Raw genomic sequence first — 15575 nt, 5'->3', positions numbered from 1 at the left:
TTCTCCAGCACGGCTGTGGCTGTGGAAGAACGTCATCAATGAGGTTATTTCACTCCTTTCCCCACCCCTGCCCATAATATTGTGGTAATTCTTGAGTAGTCTGACCTTCCGCAGCTGCGTCTCCCGTTCCCCTCTCCCTCCCCCAGTTACCCACCCAGCCCCCAGGGGTCTCATTCACACCCATACATACCAGGACAGGGAGGGGGGGGAATTAGAAAATAGGAAAAAAATAACGATAAAAAATAAGGAAGTGTAGTTAGAGGTGTAAAGCTCTATCCTTTCTAAGTCTCTTCATTGATAGTCAGGGTATCGATGTGTTGCAGAAATGGTTGCCAGGTCACTGGAATGTTTCAAGGGAGCCCTTTAGGGAGAATCTGATTCGCTCAAGCTTAACGCAATGTAGTATCTCATGTATCCATCTGTTGTGAGTGGGTGGGGAAGGGTGTATCCAATAAAAAGAGAATAAGTCTCCTAGCGAGGAGGGTAGTAAACGCCACAACTCATTTTGCAGCCCTAGATATTATCATAGGGGTATTCGGGATTCCGAAAAAGGCAGTGAGTGGATCTGGGTCTAACGCCACTCCCAGGACCCTACTCAGTGTATCGAATATTGTAGTCCAAAACTCTGTGAGTTTGGGGCACGTCCAAAACATGTGCATATAATCGGCTGGAGATTGTTTACATCTATTACACGCATCCGTTCTATCCGGGTATATCTTTGCTAACCTCGCATTGGTGTAGTGAACTCTATGCAGTATCCTACACTGCAGCAAACTGTGTCTTGCACTGTTACGACCCCTGTGTGTCTAAGGGTAAAGGGCTGTAACATAACAGTTGGTTGACAGAAAAGATGGACCAGGTTTGTAAACAACAATGATATTTATTGAATAGATGCAAAGGAAGCACATGTAGCTCAGGGGTGAGCCCAGGCCAAAACAACAAACAAACACCACTATACTCCAAATAAACACAATCTAATCTATGGTAAAAGAGATTACATTACCTAAACTACTCTTACCTAACCAAAACAGGAGAAAACAATGTCCAAAGGAAATGGCAGCTCACCCCATCTGTGCTTCCTGAGAAAGAGAGAAAAACACATTAATTATACAGAAACAAAAGCAGAATATATACAAAAACAAACTATAACTAACAATGCTCTCTCTGTGGCCATACACACACAAGGAAATTACTACTAAGCACCAAAGGCCAATAAACGAGATGCAATACTGTCAACGTTACAGGTTTACCAAAAACACAACAAGCCTAGCCTCATGCCAGAGAGAGAGAAAGACTGAAGTGAGAAGCCATGTTTTAACAGGTGTGGGGTGATCCATGATTGGGTGGTGTGGATTGAGTGTTGGAGTCTGAAGCCATCCACCAATCGGTGCTGTATTGCAATAATGGAAGAATTGACCAATGGTGAAGGGAACAATGGCTGGAGGGAGGAAACAAACAAAATGGAGAACACACACACATGGAGACACACTGGGGAATATATACATTGGGATGTAACACCCCCATATATAAGACAAAAAACATGCCTACATAAACTACCAACTAAACATGTTTTTTTTTTTCTTTAACAACGAGATAACATCCCCGAGATAACATGCACTCCAAAACAAAGAGCTATGAAAAAACTAGCAGCAACATAAAACGAGTCCACAGCAACATAGACCGAGTAGACAGCAAAAATAGATCAAGTCGACAGCACGAGAGATTTAACACCATCAAATGCATTTTGACAATCAGCTGTCCAAATGAATGGTTTGGACGGGCTACACAGGCTAGTGAGAGAAGTGACGACAGAAGAAAAGTTCCGGCAAAAACCACGGTAATACCCAGCCATCCCAAGGAATCTACGCAATTCCCGCCTAGTAGTAGGCACTGGAAAAGTTGTGATTGCAGATATTTTTGCATCCACCGGACGCACTTGGCCTTGTCCTACCTGCTTACCAAGATAGGTAACCGTAGCCTTGCCGAACCCACACATGGCAAGGTTAAGGGTCAGGGAGGCTCCAGCTAAGCGGTCAAAGACAGTTTGCAAGGTTGTCATGTGGTCACGCCAGTTGGTCGAATAGACAACCAGGTCATCGAGATAGGCATTACAATTTGGAACACCAGCCAGGACTAGGGTCACCAGTCGCTGGATAGTGGCCGGGGCATTACGCATTCCAAAAGGCATCACAGTATATTGCAAAAAATTGTCAGGAGTAACAAACGCAGAGATTTCCGAGGCACGGGGGGTCAAAGGGACCTGCCAGTAACCCTTTAACAAATCTAGTTTGCTAACATAGGTGGCAGATCCAAGGTTGTCAATACAATCTTCCATGCGGGGCAGTGGGAAGGAATCAGGCACGGTGACAGCATTTACCTTTCGGAAATCAGTACAAAATCTAGGAGTTCCATCCGATTTGGGAGCTAACAAGCAAGGTGAACTCCAGGGACTGCAACTTGGCTTGGCTAAACCATGTTTTAACAAATAGTCAACCTCCTGTTGCATCATGGCCCTCTTGGTGATGTTAACACGGTATGCATGTTGCTTGATAGGCACAGCATTGTTAACTTTAATATCATGGGCCAATACAGAAGTACAAGAGGGAACATCACCAAACAGAGCCATGTAGGCCTGAATCAAATTTGTGATGTCCTCTCGCTGCTCCTCAGGTAAGTGTGCTAAGTGAGTGGGCAGGTTCAATAACATCTCAGTGTTGGACAATCTAGCACCCTGATGGGCTGCATCGCGCAACTCCAAGCCATCTACATCCTCACCACTAACGTCAGGAGAGTCCGGAACTATTGGAGTTGAGGCAACAGCAGAGACGGCCAGTCCGGCTGTCTGGTCTGAGGTCTTCACCTGCACACTATCTCTGGAAAAATATGGTTTAAGCATATTGATGTGGCAAACACGAGAGTGACGTTTACGATCAGGGGTGCGAACCACATAGTCTGTATCACTTATCTTCTTGTCTATTGCATACGGTCCGGAAAAACGAGCGGAAAGAGCAGAACCAAGGATAGGTAACAGGACTAGAACCTTATCACCTGGCTGGAAAGATCGAGAAACAGCTTTCTCGTCATAGCGCCGTTTCATAGTTCTCTGGGAAGAAGAGAGCGCTTCTTTTGCGAGAGAGCACGCCTGATGCAGTCGCTCTCGAAACTGGCTAACAAAATCTAGAACATTAGTGGGTGTGCTGGCACCCTTTGACATGAACCGTTCTTTAAGAACTTTCAGAGGCCCTCTAACAGTGTGCCCAAAAACGAGCTCAGCAGGACTGAAACCAAGAGACTCCTGTATGGTCTCTCGCGCAGCAAATAGAACAAGGGGGACACCCTCATCCCAATCTTTCTCTGTGTCTAAGCAATATTTACGCAGCATGGACTTTAAGGTCTGATGCCAACGTTCTAGAGCCCCCTGAGTTTCAGGGTGGTAGGCACTGGACACTATATGTCGGATACCCAGGGACTGTAACACTTGCTCAAATAACCTAGACAGGAAGTTGGTGCCTTGGTCCGTTTGTACTACCTTAGGCAGTCCAAACGTGGAGAAGAACTTCGTCAAAGCCTTAATTATTACAGGCGCTGTAATTCTGCGAAGAGGGATAGCCTCAGGGAAACGGGTGGCGGTACACATTATTGTCAACAAAAACTGATTGCCGGCTTTGGTCCTTGGCAACGGACCAACACAGTCAACTATGACATGTTCAAATGGTTCACCGACCGCTGGTATAGGACAGAGGGGAGCTGGTGGAATTACCTGGGTTGGCTTTCCGGTGATCTGACAAGTACTACAGGTACGACAGTACTGTGCTACATCGGACTTCAAACCGGGCCAAAAGAAATGTTGAAGTATTCTGTTGTATGTTTTAGTGACTCCCAAGTGTCCAGACCAAGGGTGGTCATGGGCCAAGAACAGTACATGCTGACGATAAACTGCAGGGACAACAATCTGATAAACAGTGCTCCAGTCTGGTACCTGATCTGGTAGCCCTATCTCCGATTGTGCATGCTCTGCCAGTCTAGTACCATGGGACCTCCATGTACGCATCAAAACTCCTTCATCCACAAAATAAGAATGCAACTCTCTCCTCTGTTCTGTTTCAAGAGAAAAGAAACATTTTGCAAGAGAAGGGTCAGCCTTCTGGGCAGTAATTAGCATTTCACGAGTAACGGGTAACTTCAAAGCGTCCGAACTAGTTACAGTTGTCTGTGGGGGTACCTTACTATGAGTCGGTGGTTTGTCAGCGGTATCAGAAGTTGGAGCTAGCAACTCCTCCCTGACAAAGGCTGAAGCAAAAACAGAGTCAGACAAATTAATTTCATCACCTCTCTTTTTCAATTGAGCCCGAGTGACAACACTTGCAGAAAAAACTTCAGGGAAGTTCTGTGACAAGTCATCAGGCAGAGAATCTGTGTCTGGGTGATCCAACACTTCCAGCACAGCGTTCACCTGTCCTCCAGCTAAATCATTTCCCATGATAAAGGAAATGCCTTTAACTGGCAAGGAAGGTCTCACCCCTATTTTAAAGAAACCAGTGACCAAATCAGATTGTACATGAATACAGTGTAACGGGGCTGGCACGAAACCCATCTCAATACCTTGAACTAGGACACTAGAACCACAGGAAGATTTCTCAGACAGAGGTAGTACATCAGAGAGGATAAAGGATTGTGAGGCTCCAGTATCTCGTAAGATCTGAACTGTACACTGATCTTTTGGATCCCCTGTCAAGGAAACTAAACCCTTGGAAGTAAATGGCCTGAAACAAGGATCGATAACATCCTGATCATTGTGCATCCGTTGATCGGAATCAGGTGCCATTTTAATCAGACCAACCCCTTTGGGTTGTCTAAAGTTCTGAGAGGACGGTTGCTGCTTACGTTTCAATGTTAAACAGTCAGAAATAACATGACCAGATTTATGACAGTAGTAACATGTCCGCTCCTCTTTTGAGCGTGGAGGTGACATTTTTGGGCGGGGGTGTGTGAATTCTGAATGGTTGGGGACAGAAGGTCTCTGAGAGAAATCATGGGGGAGAAACGAGTCACGCCTATCTACAAACACAGTTTTATGGGTTAGCGCAAACTCATCAGCTAATACAGCAGCTTGCTGCAGAGTGGACACTTTCTGCTCACTCAGGTAAATTACAATACACTCTGGCAAACGATTCTTAAACTCTTCTAATAGAATGAGTTCTCTGAGAGAGTTAAGATCTGAGGCCTTGCTTGCTGCACACCATTTATCAAAGAGAGTTCCCTTCTCTCTAGCAAACTCTACAAAGGTCTGGTTGACAGCTCTCTTGTGACTGCGAAACCTCTGCCTATAAGCTTCGGGCACAAGCTCATATGCACGAAGGATGGCAGCCTTCACAGTATCATACAATAGACTATCTTCTAGGGAAAGTGTTGAACAAACCTCTTGGGCTTTACCAGTCAATTTGCATTGAAGCAACAAAGGCCAGACCTCTCTTGGCCAGCGCAATGAAGCAGCAATACGCTCAAACACATTAAAATAAGTATCAACTTCGGTCTCTCGGAACGGAGGCACCAAAGCAATGTGTTTACTTATATCAAAAGTGTGTGATGAATAAGCTGTGGAGGAGGACATACCCGGGCCTTGTGGAGGAGTCGGTGTAGCAGAGTTGGATCCACTCCTTTGGTCTCCCAGCTCCAACTCCCGCAGTCTGAGCTCTTTTTCCACCTCAAGCTCCAACCTACGGATGTTAATAGCCCTTTCATTTTCCGCCTCAAGCTCCATTTTACGAAGCCGATACTCCGCCTCACGTGCTTGTGCCTTCTCCTGAGCCTCCATCTGGAGACGGGCTATTCTAACCTTGACCTGGGCCCCTTCTCGAGACCCAGATGACACAGGAGAGGTCAAGTGAAAATGTGGCAATGTGACTCTCACACCTGCCTTTTCAGCACCATGGGCTTGCTCCTCAGAAGGCTGTGCTTCCGTAGGTTCACCAGGAGGACTTGCATGTTCATCAGAGACCGCAGGTAAAACAAGCGTCCCCTGCTCCAACAGCTTATCTACCACAAGACACCTGATATCCTGCTTAAGATGCTTTTGTTGAACCGAGAGTTTAAGTTGTGTGGCAATCTCCACTAAGTCTGCCTTGCGGCAGCTATCTAGCGCTTCCCAAGTAGGATTGCTCAAGAATTTCCCCAGATCAAAAGTACTAACTGCCATTTTTTTTTTTTTACACAAATGCCATTTTTACACACAAATCAATTAATTACTATACAAGTGTAAACAAACACAGTTCACCAAATCCATCAACCAACAATTGAACACGGGTTACAAGATCCAGGCAGAGCCCCCATTTATGTTACGACCCCTGTGTGTCTAAGGGTAAAGGGCTGTAACATAACAGTTGGTTGACAGAAAAGATGGACCAGGTTTGTAAACAACAATGATATTTATTGAATAGATGCAAAGGAAGCACATGTAGCTCAGGGGTGAGCCCAGGCCAAAACAACAAACAAACACCACTATACTCCAAATAAACACAATCTAATCTATGGTAAAAGAGATTACATTACCTAAACTACTCTTACCTAACCAAAACAGGAGAAAACAATGTCCAAAGGAAATGGCAGCTCACCCCATCTGTGCTTCCTGAGAAAGAGAGAAAAACACATTAATTATACAGAAACAAAAGCAGAATATATACAAAAACAAACTATAACTAACAATGCTCTCTCTGTGGCCATACACACACAAGGAAATTACTACTAAGCACCAAAGGCCAATAAACGAGATGCAATACTGTCAACGTTACAGGTTTACCAAAAACACAACAAGCCTAGCCTCATGCCAGAGAGAGAGAAAGACTGAAGTGAGAAGCCATGTTTTAACAGGTGTGGGGTGATCCATGATTGGGTGGTGTGGATTGAGTGTTGGAGTCTGAAGCCATCCACCAATCGGTGCTGTATTGCAATAATGGAAGAATTGACCAATGGTGAAGGGAACAATGGCTGGAGGGAGGAAACAAACAAAATGGAGAACACACACACATGGAGACACACTGGGGAATATATACATTGGGATGTAACATGCACATATAGAGGAAGTGTGTACCAGGTCTAGTATATGATCCCATTGTTCATCTGTAATGATAATTCCCAGATCCTCGTCCCATTTGGCTTTCAGGGAGTCTAAGCAAGTTGGGTTCATCCAAAATATTTTATCATATAAAATTGAGACGAGCCCTTTCCGCCCGGTACCGAGCGATAGGAGAGGGTCAGTCCTAGAGTCTGGAGGACGGCCAGGGAATTGTGGGAATTGGTTCTGAACAAAATGTCTGATCTGAAAAACACGGAAAAGGTGGGAATTTGGGAGACCAAATTTTTTCGACAATTCTGCAAACGACGAGAACACACCTCCGGAGTAGAGGTCATTAATCGTTAGCAAACCTTTGTTTGCCCAGCTTCTGAATACAGGATCAGAACAGGATGGTAAGAATAGGTGATTACGAGAGATTGGAGCTAGCCCTGACGGAGCGTGTAGGCCAAATTGTTTCCTAAACTGACTCCAGATTTTCAACAATTTGGTTCTGAGCCACCTGTTTAATAGGGATTAGGCAAAGCCAAACCCCCTTCCGATTTGGGAAGTTGCATAATCGTCCTCTTAATACGTGCTCTTTTGTTACCCCACATGAATGAACCTATAAGTTGATCAATCGAAGTGAAAAAGGCTTTATTACTAAATATCGGTATATGCTGAAAAGCGTATAGAAATCGGGGTAGGACCACCATCTTTATCAGGTTAACCCTTCCCAGAAGCAAGAGGGGGAGAGAGGACCATCTCGTCAGATCTAGCTTAAAGCGCTCCAGCAAAGGACGGAAATTCTTTGCGAAGAGCTCTGTCTGTGATTTGGCCATTAAAATCCCTAGATATGTGAATCCTTCCGTGGCCCTTTTAAAGGGGAAAAGTGATTGAGGAAGCCGTTCCGCAGACGCATTAACCGGTAAATATTCACTTTTCTGGAGATTGAGTTTGTATCCAGAGAGCTGCCTATGTTGTTCTAGAATATCAAGGATAACAGGGATGGACGATGACGGATTGGAGACATAAAGTAGGAGATCATCGGCATACAATGAGAGTTTAAGAACCAGGCCGAACCTCTCAATCCCCTCAAATCTAACCTCACTGCGAAGCCAAATGGCTAAGGGGTCTGCGGCGAGTGCGTAGAGCAAGGGAGAAAGCGGGCATCCTTGACGAGTACCGCGATAGAGCGCAAACTGGCCCGACTTGGTACCATTCACATTGACCGAGGCCACCGGGGACGAGTATAGGAGTCTTATCCATGAAATAAAACCCGGTCCCAAACCGAATTTCTCAAGTGTATGGAACAGGTACCTCCATTCCACTCTGTCAAACGCTTTCTCAGCATCTAGGGAGAGTACCATTTCTGGCGCGCCAGTCGTGGTTGTGAAAAGGATATTTAGCAGCCTTCTGGTGTTAAAGAAGGATTGCCTGTCCATGATGAAACCCGTCTGATCCGGGTCTATCAGGAACGGGACCACCTTCTAAAGACGGCATGAAAGGACCTTAGCCAATATTTTACAATCCACATTAAGGAGGGAGATTGGTCTGTAACTGCTACAAAGGAGAGGGTCTTTACCTTTTTTGAGCAGCAGGGATAATGACGCCTCTGATAGCGTGGGTGGCATTTGGCCCTTTAGAAGGGAGTCGTTATATACTCTCAGTAGGAAAGGAGCAACCAACACAGAGTACGTTTTATAAAATTCTGTAGTATAGCCATCTGGCCCGGGTGATTTACCACTTTGTAAAGATTTGATTGCCTCAGTCACTTCAGAGATGGTTATAGGTGTGCCTAACTCTTCAGCCTCCGCTCTATTCGCTTGAGGGTACTTGAGAGACTTGAGGGGGTTTGGGCAATCCCAGTCCTGCTGTGAAGATTCCGACGTGTAAAGTTTGGAATAATAGTCAGAGAAAATTTCAGAAATTTCCGTAGGGTATGTTGTAGTGACACCTAATTGGGATTTTATCCTAGGAATCAGTCTAGAGGCACTCACCACTCGTGCTTGGTACGCAAGTAATTTTACGGCATTATCCCCCTGTTCGAAAAAACGTTGCTTGGTGTGCAAGAGTAGTCTCTCGATCTTACTAGTTGAGAGCAAATCATATTGTGATTGGAGCTGGAGTCGTTTCTTGTATAGAGCAGGAGTTGGTTTAGATGAATACTGGATGTCCAATCGTTTAATCTCATCTGATATATCCGTTAATTTGGATTGTTCCTGCTTCCCAAAATGAGAGGTAAAGGATATGGCCTGTCCGCGGAGATATGCCTTAACCCTTAGGGGTCACGCTGGAGCTTTGAACCCGTCGGCGGACAACAAAATAATTAGAATCCCTCTTAAATGCTCAAAAAGGACATCTTTTCAGAAATCGATAAAAATAGAAAAATGGCCATTTCTAGTGCTTTGACATGTAAGGTATACGTCCCCCAACTTGCTAAACCTAATACGACTTGTAAATACGTTTAATTCTTGCTAGATGGTATGATTGTAATAATCTCCATTTACGATAAGAACTACATCGCGTCACGAAACGCACATACATGGACGCGCGCACACACAAACAGCGCATAGGTGTTAATCACTGAGTGATCTAATATGCATATTCTTCAGCGCGAGAGGGGGGGGGTTGTGTTTCTCACTGTCTGTCGTTGATAATATAATCTGAAGAGGTCCTGCATTATTATTATTATTATCATTCTCGAGAATACACAGGACCCGACGGAACGTTAATTTATGTATTAAAAGTAGTCTTTGCTTTTCATCCTCGCCCGTGTATATACCCACGTCGCGCTAAAACAACATAAACTACTGTATGGCAGAGACAGAGTGCGTGTGTGTATGAGTTATGAGTTATCTCGCAGTTCATTCAAGCGCGCATCACAGTGATGACAGCTCTCTAGAGTAGAACGGTGCCCTTGGAATCATCCTAACCCCCCCCCCCCCCAGCTACTCCCCTGTACACACACACACACACACACACACACACACACACACACACACTCTCTCTCTCTCTCTCTCTCTCAAACAGAGAAATCAAAAGAAATCAGTACATTACAGAAGGAATTTCTTGTACAGTCTTGTACAGTGGGTGACAATATTGTCACAAGGAAAGATGAAATTACATACCTAGGTTTCATGTCTATCTATATCTCCCTCTCTCTCCCTCCATCTCTCCTCTGTATCTCCCTCTTTCTTTCTCTTCCTCTATATCCCTCTCTCCCCCCTCTCCCCCTCTATCTCTTCTTTCTTTCTTTCTTTCTTTCTTTCTTTCTTTCTTTCTTTCTTTCTTTCTTTCTTTCTTTCTTTCTTTCTTTCTTTCTTTCTTTCTTTCTTTCTTTCTTTCTTTCTTTCTTTCTCTCTCTTTCTATTATATTACTATTATATATCTATCTAAATATCTAAACATCTGTCTATCTAGTGTGTGTATGCATGGCATCAAATCAAAGTGTGTGTTGCTGTAGGCCTGCCTGTATTGATCAGTCACACTATACCCCCATTCAGCCGTAATTGTTCCCTGCTGGGCCTTTGTTTCATGGTGTGAATTAGTCATTGACATTGACATTGACATCACATTGCATTCTGGGAAGGAGTGTAGTTCCCTTATCATTAGCTGAATTCACTGAATTCTCTTCAGGGGCTCCTGCTGCAAATTGGTAATGACTGTACCAGAATGTTTGATAGGACATTGATTGAAAACTATCGTCTCAAATTTGACAATTGATGGCTTATTTTGAAGGTATGAATCTGTAATTTTACATTATGTAACAAAAAAAAGAGAATATTCTGAGAAGGTGGAGCTAGAAACTCTAGACCTCAGGGGGTTAAAGGCCTCCCAGAGCATGTCACTGCCAACTTCAGGTGTGTCGTTTATCTCAAAGAAGACTTTTATTTGTGCATGGATAAAATCCTTAAATTCAGGTTCAGATAATAAGTGGGAATTGAATCTCCAAAATTTAGAGGGTGTTCTACCCTGGGGGAAGTAAATTTCAACGGATGTCGGGGCATGATCGGAAATGACTATACTATGGTAGTTAGTAGAGACTACATTATGTAGTAGTTTTTCATCTAGCAAAAATAAGTCTATCCTCGAATACGTGTGGTGGACATGGGAGAAGAAGGAGAAAAGTTTATCGGTAGGAAATTTTGCTCTCCAAGGGTCTATAAGGCCAAGTTGTTCCATATGAAATGTCAGGATGTTCGCTGCTTTGGAGATGGTAGTTCGTCTATCCGAGGACCTATCCAATTCTATGTTTTGGACCTGGTTAAAGTCTCCTCCGATAATTATGTGATGATCATTAAGGTTAGGTATCGAGGAAAATAAGTTAGACACAAATTTATCATTGTCCCAATTTGGCGCATATATTGAGGCCAAAACCACTGGAATGTTTTGCAGCCTGCCCGACACTATAACATATCGTCCGTCAACATCAGTTAGAATGGTGGCAGGCTCGAAGGGTACATCCCTATGTATAATGATTGCAGCTCCCCTGGCTTTTGCTGAGAATTTAGAATGAAAAACGTGTCCCATCCATGCTCTCTTAATGCGGGGGATATCTGAGGTGCAGATGTGTGTCTCCTGTAAAAAACAAAGGTCACCCTTGAGGTGTCGTAGATGGTTAAGTACCTTATTAGCCTTGATAGAGCTATTCATCCCTTTGACATTCCATGAGACGAAACGGATGTTCCTGCCCGTCACTGCCATGTTCTGTTAAGTATATACATACCTGAGTTGAGAAGATAAAACATTAGAAGAGAGGAGAAAGGTAGAGGGGGATAGAGAAAAAGGGGGGGGGGAGAGTTGACACTAGAGATGTTCCGATACCATTTTTCCCTTTCCGATCCGATTCCGATACCTAAGCTTTGGGTATCGGCCGATACCGATATTTATCCGATACCAGTGCATAAAAAAAAAATTTAAATTTTTTTTATATAAATTATATATTTTTTTTTTTTTTTTTTTTCAGATACTGTTTTTTAGTAATAACTAGAACGTATGGTATTTATTCAACAACAGGTGATTGTATAGATTTGTATTAGTATCATTAATCAATGAGTATGGGCTGCAGCACTGCAGATATACCCTACTCCAATGATCCACACGGACATTAAACGGTGTTGCACTCGCTACTCAGTGGCTCTGCAGATATACCCTATTCAGTCTGTAAGCTAGTGGCAGACGTTCATGTTGTGATTTTTGATGCAAAATAAATATTCAACATTCTCTTTTGAAACTCCGCCTCAGACTCTTATCCTTTGGCACTTGCTGTACTTTGCTTGCAGGTCTGCAGCCATTATTGCTGGATTATGTGAATAGCACCAACTTTAGACACAGTAACGTTATCAAGCTAAGCTAACTGACCTAGCTCGCCTTCCCGCATCGACATTAAGATAACGTTAGTAATAGTCAGCTAACGCTAGTCCGTAGCTACTTAACTTAAATACAATTCACCGTGGGTGCATTATTGTTGATAGACGGTCACGGACAGTGTTAGGTCCTGGAGAAAGGACAGGCGATCATCTGATTTGATGTAACGTTAAAAGCGGATGTTGTTCCAACTAGCTATCTTTCCAGCTAATGCTATCATAACACCAGCCAAACACATCCCGATTCCCGTCCGAGCTCCCCGTCACACCGCACTGTCGGGGACAATGGAATTTAAGAAAGTGTATCTGCTGTTAAAATGACACAGCATCACACTTTAAAACATGTTCATTTTATAATCCTCACTCTCCGCAGGACTCGGCAGGAGATAAATTACATCATGGGATCGGAGGCTAGAATTTACGTGTACTCGCCGATACCGATACTAGCATTTTAGGCAGTATCGGCGGCATTTCCGATACTAGTATCGGTATCGGAACAACTCTAGTTGACACACACACATACACCCACACAACCATACACAACCATACTCACCCGGGGGTACATCCCTTGGTCCCTAAGGGAACAGCAACAGCCTCTGTATCTCTCAGGATACTTTCCTTCCGGTGGAGACTTCATCCTCACTCCCCTTTTCCCCCCTCTCTCCCGTCAATTTCGAAAAGCCTCCAATATGGTTACGTATAAACCTTTAGAACATTCGAACTGCCAGAGAAACAAGAAATAAAAGCCAAAACAACAAAAGGGATGCTTAAATTCAAAAATTAAAGACTGGGATAAAAATGAAAGATATTTTCAAAACAACTCGGGGCTTATCCATTAGAGATTAGACATAAAAGCGCTACCAATGACTCCCAATAAGGAGTGTGACCCATAGAAAGTTAAGAGTGGACAAGTAAACCGAGGCGTTACAGTGTGTGTAGGTCAGCCTATAATTCAGTGGACCTGGGCAAAGCCCGCCTCCAACCTACAGCAGCTCGGGGAGAGTGTCTTTAGCCCCTGCTACCAAGCCCACTAGGGATATAAAGATTGCAAGACCAAAACAAAATTGAAAAAGAGGTGCCACTCTCCTCTTTTCTCTTCCCCCCTTTCTCCTTCTGCCTATCTAAAAAACAAAAAATTATATACCTACATTTAAAGAGTAAAATATTAATAAACATGAGGTATATGCAGCTACAGGGGTTACACAATTCAGGGACCTCACAATGTACCTAAAATATGTATAGGGAGGTAATATGGTTAGTCACATTCAGCAGTGTCAGAGACCTATACCTTAAGACAGTAAAAAGAAGCGTGTGCAAATTGAATTGGTTCAGTCAGTACCTTGGGTGCTTCTTGAAACATGCATACACAACCCCCACTACCCAATAGATACTATCCGGTTTATGTGTATTGAGACACTCAAATATTAAGAGGATATGCTGAATATGCTCACCCTGCATAGAGAGTCATATGTATATAAATAAATCCATACAAAAGAAAAGACAAATTAAGTTAAGAAAAAAAGGAAAAGATTATATACATATATAAAAATAGAAATAAAAAAGAAGGGGGGGGGGGGGCAAAAACAAAAAATACAAAATAGAGAGCAGAAGAAAACGGCATGCAATCATTCACAAGGTCATGGCTATAGCAACCTGGTTGGCATAGGGTTCCTTTTGAAGGAGTCCCTCCGATTAAAATAACAATATCATCAACGGTGAAAGAAAGTAGGCACAGAGGTAACTGTCCTAATAACGTCTGTGAGGGGGAACGGGATGGCAAATGCTGGGTCACGCTGGCTGTGACTCTCAACAAGTACCGACCCCCTTCAACCCCCCTGCCCCTCAGACTATACGGATCACCAGCCGCCACTGCACTGCAGCCTCCGAAAGAAAGCGAGACGCTTATCTTCAGAAAGTTCAAGTGAAATATGGTTTTCGGCAACGTTAACTGATAATAAATGTCCTTGCAGGCCATTGGAAAAGTTTAATCTGCATGTTGAATATCGGCGCTGTACAGTTTCATCAGACAACAGGTACAACTTTCACACAAATGTTTCCACCTGAAATCATACAAATAATTGGTCTGTAAACTTGTAATGCCTTTCAAGGGAGAACTCACTGGTGGACGATTTGGAAAGGAGAGTTGAGAGGGGAGATGTCGCCTCACGGCTATTCCAACAACAACAACAACAACAACAACAACAACAACAGCTAAGTCAGCGCAGGAGCAAAGGAGATTAATTTGTGAGAACTTTATTTCAGTATGAGAAGAATGAAAGTGAGAGGCGCAGTCGTACAAGCACTATAACACACACACATACATACACACACACACACACAGACAGACAGACACACACACAGGCCTGTATCCATGGAAATTAAAAGAGTACTGTATGTGCTGCTGCACTCCTGTCCTTTTATTTTGCTGGTTGAATGCACCAGGAAAGCAATTCAGTAAAATATTCATTTTTGTATTCAACATCTGTTACACAGCATGTTCTCTACTCTGCCCACTATTGTTAAAGAAACACAGGGACAGCGTCCTCTCTCCATTCACATAGTTAGAGAAAGTGCTTACTATCACATACAGTATAAAACAAAACACCTTATGAACAGGACAATTTATTTTATTGCACTGCACTCTTGCACTATGTTACTCTCTCTATTCGATTTGACTCTTTTTTATTATTGTCTATTTTAAACTGCCATAGAAGCAAACGATAAACAAGGTGGCATATTGGGATGTTGGATCCTAATGTGAAAAACCTTTCACTTTTTATATGTCTGCACTTTGTGTGTAGTATTATATTATTATTATAATTTAATTTACTGCATTCACATGACACAATGGAAGGTACCCCCCCTCCCCCCCCCCCTCCCCTCAAAGTAAGGGACGCGGGTGGTTTACTTGATTCTGAACGATACGCTAAGTAAAAAGCCTTGTATTAACCCTGTTGTGTGAGAGCAGGCTGGCTCTGGCTTTTATTAAGGAAGATATGGCTGAAGGCCGTATGGATTGGAGAGACAATCACATGAAGAGATGGAAGGATAAGCTTGGACAAATGAAAATACCCTGACGGTGCACTCTGGCCCCGCTATACCCGGCGAAGAGGGGGTGAGAAAAGGGGCGTTAAACAGTAGGGCAGTGGATCTTTTAG

This window comes from Notolepis coatsorum, assembly GCF_963971535.1.
Source record: "Notolepis coatsorum genome assembly, chromosome: 20".
Lineage (NCBI taxonomy): Eukaryota > Metazoa > Chordata > Actinopteri > Aulopiformes > Paralepididae > Notolepis > Notolepis coatsorum.
The sequence above is the reverse complement of the archived record's forward strand: the minus strand, read 5'-3'. Positions refer to the sequence as shown.